The sequence below is a fragment of the Microtus oregoni genome, unplaced genomic scaffold, assembly GCF_018167655.1.
Source record: "Microtus oregoni isolate MIOR12 unplaced genomic scaffold, Mior012 000069F_ref0000032, whole genome shotgun sequence".
Lineage (NCBI taxonomy): Eukaryota > Metazoa > Chordata > Mammalia > Rodentia > Cricetidae > Microtus > Microtus oregoni.
In genome coordinates this window covers 4788359-4796158 of record NW_024543976.1, presented here as the reverse complement: position 1 = coordinate 4796158, position 7800 = coordinate 4788359, and the positions used below count along the sequence as shown (strand labels likewise).

Below are 7800 nucleotides of genomic sequence, written 5' to 3'. Positions count from 1 at the left end.
TTTTAATAAATAAAGCTTCCCTGAAGATCAGAGAGTAAAACAGCCTCAATGATCAATCCTACAAGACCAGGCAGAGGTAACACACACCTTAAATCCCAGTAGCCACATTAGATGCCACAGAAACCAGGCGGTACATGTCGTTAATCCCAGTGGTGTGTGCCTTTAATCCCAGCCCTAGAAAGGATTATAAAATGGGAAGAGACAGCCCTCAGACATAATCTCTTTCTGAGATTCCTAGAAGCCATTTCAAACTGACGTAGACATAAGAACCAAATGGATGCCTGGTTTGTCCTTATGGCCTTCAGGTTGTGGTGCAAGACAATTCTGTATTCTGTCAATTATGTGTGATTTTCTTTGGGGCATAACGGCTGCAGAAACTGGGCAGGACAGAAACTCCAATAAGCAGGTCCTCATGTTACAATGTTGAACCCCAGTTTCTTTCTCTGAGTTTTTAATTAATTGTGCTTCATGGAGAATATTGTTTACTATCTTGCTCCCAATAGTTTGATAATGCTTTCTTAAATTACCCAGTCCAGGGGTGGTACCACCAAGAGTGGGCTGGAAGCTCTCACATCAATATTCAATCAAGAAAATACCACATAAGGATGCTCCTGGGCCAGTCTGATGGAGGCACTTCTTCAAATGAGATTTTTTTCCTCCAAAAGGACTGCAGCTTATATCCTGTTGACTGAAAATAATCAGCAAATGAACTTGCCTAAAGGTGAGATGGTCCTTCGGGTTCCTGCTTCATGAAAGAGTCTGCAAGAAATTCTGCAAGACACAGAAGAAAGTGACTGACAAACTGCCAATATAGGTGGAACTGTCTTTGAAATTTCCTGCTTCATTGAAAAGTCTGCTGGATATTAAGGGCTTGTAGGCTGAAGATGGATGCCCCAACAATACAGAAATCTTTGAGTAACTGTCCAGGCAGCAAGAAGTTTCTGTCATCTTGATAGATTTGGAAGTTGCTTACAATGCACTTCCTGTTTATTTAGGTAATAGTATATCCTTCTGGAGTCTTTGATGGAGTTGAAGGATATGATAAACAATAAAGTAGATATAAATATTGTAACTGTATTTCTTGCTTGATACTTGTCTTGCTGTATGTAATTTTACTATGTTAAAGTTAAAATCCTCCTTTTTATTTAAATAGAAAGGGGGAAAAGGTGTGGGAAGTCCTTCTTTATATATGGTGCTTTTATTGGTTAATGAATAAAGAATCTGCTTTGGCCTGTGGGGGGGGGGAGAATCAGCATAATATATATGGTCAACATCAGAACATATCCAAGATTGCAACATAAAGACCTCAATGTTAAACATAAAGGCATCTTGAATATCTTGTAAATTACTCTCCCTTCTTTCTTTCAGGGCACTTTTATCAACAGTCATGGATCAGTTATTCTCTGATACACCTAAGAATGAAGACCATGAAGATTTGGAGTCCAGATTTACAGCATATTTTAAGAAAACCAAGAAAGAAAGCAAAAACATTACTCAGGAAACCATTGATTCAATTGAGTTACAAATGACAAAGGGAAATATTCAGGGGGCAAACTCTGTAATCAGGGATGCATTAAAAAAATATTGATAATGCCCCAATAAACATTGCTGTCACTGGAGAGTTTGTAGCAGGGAAGTCCAGCTTCATCAATGCCCTGAGGGGAATTGGACCTGAAGAGGAAGATGCAACTCAAGTTGGGATAGCAGAGACAGCTATGAGGAGAACTCCATACAAGCACCCCAAAATTGAAACGTTGACTTCTTGGGAGCTGCCTGGCATTGGAACTATGAACATTCCACCAAAATATTATCTGGAGAAAGTGAAATTCCAAGAGTACGACTTCTTCGTGATTCTTTCCGCCACACGCTTTAAACTACTTGAACTAGACCTTGCCCAAGCAATCAGATTGAAGAGAAAGAATTGCTACTTTGTAAGAACCAAAGTGGATGCTGACTTACAAAATGAAAAGGAATCCAAACCATGTACCTTTGACAGAGTAAAGAGCCTGTAGCTGGTCAGAAGATACTGTGTGAACACCTTCATTCAGAATAACATGGATGCTCCACCGATTTTCTTGATTTCTAACCACAATTTATCAGACTATAATTTTCCAGTCGTGATGGACACCCTGATAAAATATCTTCCTGCTCAAAAGCACCACAACTTTATACTTTCCTTGCCTAATAATACTGAGGCTGTCGTTGACAAAAAGCACAAATCTATGCAGCAGTTTATCTTGTTGGAAGCCTGCCAGGCTGGAATTTTGGCTACTGTTCCTACAGTGGACATCCTCATGGATGAAGTCGAGGAGTTGAAAGTGAAGTTAAACCACTACCAAGTCCTATTTGGACTGGATGATGAATCCCTGGCTAATGATTCTCAAGTGCCTGTTGAACAACTGAAAAAAAAAAAAACATTAAATCTCCTTATTTGTTAGAAACTAAGAAAGAAGAAACATTGGGAGAAATGATTTTGAAATATGTGGAGAAATTTGCCTCAGCTAATGGTGGGCCTCTTGTTACAGGGCATTACTTTGGTAAAACCTTTTACTTACAACTTTATTTCCTTGACACAGTGACTGAAGATGCCAAAGTTCTCCTTAGAGAGACATATTTTAAAAAACTAGTTCAAGCTCAGCTCATCCACAGTGACTGACCATGACAAGATTACAAGATCAATGGTGAATACAATGGAATCACTAGATAAATTCCCCCTCTTATATCTTTTCTTTCCACTAACCAATCCACTATCACCATGAGAAACCTAAGGATAAGGGCCATGTGTGTTAATATGTCAGAACCTGGCAATCCCCAGCTTCAACTCTCTACCTTCCTCTCTGTCTTTCAACTCTGGTGTGGGAGAATTGTCTGTATCCTGTCAATCATGTTTTAAATAAATGCTGATAGGCCAATAGCCAGGCAGAGAGTATAGGCAAGACAACCAGACAGGAAGTAGAGGCAGGGCAATGAGAACAGGAGTATTCTGGGAAGAAGGAAGTTCTTTCTGAGTCCTGTCCAGACACCGATGAAGCAAGATGTGACCTGTCCCACTGAAAAAGGTACTGAGCCATGTGGCTAACATAGATAAGAATAATGGGTTAACATCAGTTATAAGAGCTAATACGAAGCCTGAGCTAATGGGCCAATCAGTTTATAACTTATGGAGACCTCTGTGTGACTTTCTTTGGGGCTTACCGGCTGTGGGAACCAGACAGGACAGGAACCAACAAGCAGGACTTCATGTTACACAGCTCCAATGTACACTTTAAAACACACATGCACACACTCACACACAGACACACACAGTGCCATGTCGTGCACATATAATGAGCAGAGCTCAATTTCCAGAACCCATATAAAAGTTGAGTGGGTGTGGTAGGCACCTTGGACTCCAAACTCAGAAGGCAGAGAAGGCAGAACCATGGAACAAGCTGGCTGTCAAGAGTGTGAGATAACTGCAAGTTCTGGGTTCAATTGAGGGGCCTTGTCTTGGTGACAAAGACTAGAGAGCAATTGAGGATAGGACCTAACATAAGCCTGACATACTCACACAAACACACACACACACACACACACACACACACACACACACACGTGAACATGTATACCACACAGAGAGACACATTTTATTTTTTAATATTTTTATTCATTTTACATACCAACCACAGTCTTCCTATCCCCTCTTCCCCTGCCTCCCATAAGCACACCCCAATTCACTCCTCAGAAATGCTAAGGCCTCCCATGGTGAGTCACCAAAGCCTGACACATTCAGTTGAGTCAGAAGCAAGCCCCTCCCCTGACAAAAGCAAAGACCTGTATTTTGAGGTCTGTATTTTGTTTACAGTCATCTTAAATTCACAAGTAAGTTATTCCCCTCTGCAGGGTAAATTCTGGGCCTAGGAAATCAACCTGGTATCTTATCTCCTAATGAGACCTGCTGGCCCCAGGCTTTTAGAAACAATTAGCATTTCCTTTGTTAGTCAACAATCACAGACACTCAGGATTTCCTTATCAGCTAGGGATGTCTCTGGACCTGAATTCCAGTGGTCCTGACACCTTCCCCTCCCACTTGCCCATTTTTTATTTTTTTGCTGTACAACAGCTTCTGAGAAAGGATAAAACACGACTTGATCAGAAAACCTGTCTTGCCGCCGTTTCTCCTATCTCTTGCCCTTCCATTCCTCTCCTCCAGGTTTATCAGGAACCCCAGTTCGTATCCCTCTGGATGGGATAGATTGCGCCCAACGTGGGGCTCGAACCCATGACCCTGAGATTAAGAGTCTCATACTCAACCGACTGAGCTGGAGATGGATGTGAATCTACTTTCAATCTTCCACATGTTGATGTCTAATGAGGCCAGCATCATGAGTTAAAATGCTTTCTTTTTCCATTCTTCTATCAGTTAGACAGACTTACACCTTAAGAGGAGCACAGCTTACAAACTTTTAATTAGATATTTAATGGCTAAAGCCCTAGTTATAATATTCTTATGGGAGACCTTGAGCCATTAGGTAAAATTCTTCAAAAGAGCAATGAGCCAATTTCCAATAGAGAGTTATAGAAGCTGCCACACAGGTAAAATATAGATCAACAGGTTTGGTGTCTCAGGCCCTAAGAAGTAATCTGTACACTGTCTTAGTTTCTTTCTCTGTTGATGAGAAGAAACACTGACTGTCAGAACACCATCCATGAAGGAAGCTGTGTGAGGAGATTGCTGAGAGCTTTGAGAATCTCTAAGTACACAAGACAAAGCCTCCCTGGCCAAAGCCACCATCATATCGGCTAGATTAATACAGGTCCCCTTATATCTGCCACATTCTTCTCTTCCCATTGTCAATCATTCCTCTAGGAATGAACGCCTCAGTACAGCTGGGGAGGAACCTGCAACTAGAAAGGCTTTGCCTTTCATTTGAGGTTTGTTTGTTTGTTTGTTTGTTTGCTGCTGGTAACAAAAAACATGGACAGTCCATTTCAGAAAAAAAGGGGATATAAATTCTTATATAGTATTTCCGGGAGTGGGGTGAGTATCAACTTTATGTGCAATATAATTGAGCTTTTGAAGACTCAGTGTAAGTCAGGGCTATTTAAAAAGGGTTCAGGTATAATGTGACCCACAAGAAATACCAGCATCACTTGAGCCTGTTTGGAGCTGCAGTGAAGTGATGGCTATGGCCCCAGGGTCTGTAGCACCTAGGACTTAGTCTCATATTCACTCTTAAGCCTCTGGGGAGTAGAGAAAACAAATACACATAAACCCACAAAAAAAAAAAACCACGGAATGCATAACACGCACAGCTCTGTGACTCAGATATAGGGCTCAGTAGCTAATTTAAGAAGGGATGTGACAGTATCTCTGTCCCTGGGGAACAGAGACCAGCACTGGCATGGCTCTAACAGAAAAGAGATGCTCCAGAGACTCACACTTGGTAGAACAGAACTCTATTCCAAAATGAGTTGTAGTTGCCAATAAGACAGTATTTCAGACCCACAGTGGTAAGGCATGCTGCAGTAGTGACTCTGGTCCCTGGGATAAAGGGACAGGTCCATCACTAGGTTCTTTAAAGCCATTTTAAAAGGGGAAGAAAATAAGCTGGAAATGCCTGGCCTTAGCTGGACCTTGAGTCTTGGAGTCTTGAGTCATAGTGAACAAGGTTTAGATGTCAAGATTTTTGCAGAAAAGAAAGGCAAGTGTTCTTCCCATGGAGACTGGTCTTTGACCAAATCCCCAGTCACACAAGACTGTTAATTACTGTTCTCCCTCAGCAGGCTGCATAGGACCCTCCAATATTGTGAACATTGGTCACAAAGCACAAAGCTTTCTGCTCAGTACCAATATTTCTCTATGTCCTGTGCCCAAAATATGTGGTGTCTTCAGCAACAGAATCTTACCTTCAGGGTCTGATAAGGAATGAAAAATAATACCAATAGCCGACTACTTTATTTTGAGGTCCCTGGGACCTTCCTAATCAACAACTCAGGGGCAGGTACCACAAACTGGCACTGAGCGTTTGTTTGATAAGTGTGATGCTGATTCTTGGTTGTCAACTTGACTATACCTGGAATAGTCTAGAGTCCAGAAATGGAGGGTGCATCTGTAAGATGACTGGACTCCACAACTGTTTACAGTTCCACATTCTGCTTTTTTGTTTGTTTTTTAGCATATATTTTAATTGAATTTTTTTCAAATTTCACAGCATGTACCCAAATCCTACTCATTTTCCAGTCCTTCCATGCCTGCCCTCCACCCTTGTAACACTAGCCCATCCACTATCAACATGGGAAAACCTAAGGGTAAGGTTCATATGTGTTATTATGTCAGAACATGACAATCCCCAACCTCAGCTCTCTACCTTTCTTCCTGATCTTTAACTCCACACGCACAGCTGAAAACATACATGCACACATACACACACACACACACACACACACACACATACACACACTCATGAATGCACACATGCACGCATACAACACCCAAACATGCACAGGTGCAGACACAAAAGATTAAATAGTTGTATTATTACTCTTTGCTCCTAATCATTCTAATAAAAACTCAGGAAGTTGAGGGAATCTATGGTCAAGTGCATAAAGTACTTGCCATGCATGTATGAGGACCAGAGCTCAATTTCCAGAACCCACATAAATGCTGAGTGGGTGTCCAGCCACCTTGAACTCCCATGCTCAGAAAACAGAGAGAGAATGGAATCATAGAGCAAACTGCCTACCTAGAGTGTGTACATCTGCAATCTCCATGTTCAATCGAGAGACCCTTCCTTGATGAGTTAAAGTAGAAATTGAGGATCAGGCCCAACATAAGCCTGACATGCCCACACATGTGTGAACATGCACACTAAACAGAGAGACACATTGTAAATGTAAAATAAAATAAGACGCAGAAAGTAAATAAAAATAATATCTTAGATAGTGCAAACCTTAAAAGAGTCATGAAGCTCTCCTACAGGTTGTAAAAGCAAAAATTATTCTCCCAGGAGTGGGGATTTCAGGCCAGCGAAGATACCTGCAAATGATGCTGGGGCCTCCTGGGCTGTGACTCTGGTGAACCATTGCCACTCTAAGGTGGGCTTTGCAGTGACCCAGCTGCCTGAGATCAATGTTCCTAACTCGACTTGAAAGACAATGTTTCTTTGGTTTGTTATGGGTGCCTATAAGGGATGAATAGATATTTGTTTGTCTCCCCAAGAAAAGATCATACAACACAGCTGATGTCTTCTCAGGGGCCAGAAGAAACAAAGCTGAGTCAAGGAGGACTGGTTGTCTTGTCCTTACAATGGGTACTGACATATGGGAGTGAGGCTGCCCATGTGATCAGCCCTCCTCAATCTATACCTGGTGCATGAGTTGGCTTTTTAGAGCCCATTCCCCATGGTGGGATGCCTTACTCAGCCTTGATGCAATGGGGGAGAGCCTTGATCTTGCCTCATCTTGAAGTGCAAGGCCTTGTTGTTTCCCCATGGGTGACCTTACCCTCTCTGAGGATTGGATGAGATGAGAGGGGGGTGCAGGGAGAGCTAGGGTGGGAGTTGGGAGGAGAGGAGGGAGGGGAAACTGTGGTTGCTATGTAAAATTAACAAAAAAAATTAAAATGAAAATGAGCCTCAGTTTCAAAGGCCTTGTATGTATTTATGATTGTTTGGGGTACTTCATATCTGTGTTTATTAATAATATGCTTTTAAACTATGCTGATCCAAAATGTCTTATTATATATTATATTTTTGATGGTATTAATCCTGTCAGCTAGCTGTTCATTCATTATTGTATGTAAAGACTATATCATTTCTA

At 41.5% G+C, this 7800-nt stretch overlaps 1 pseudogene; it reads left to right on the top strand.

The window, feature by feature from the left end:
- The first annotated feature begins 647 nt into the window (after positions 1 to 647).
- On the top strand, positions 648 to 2954 carry LOC121440670 (annotated as a pseudogene).
- The last annotated feature ends 4846 nt before the right edge of the window (positions 2955 to 7800 follow it).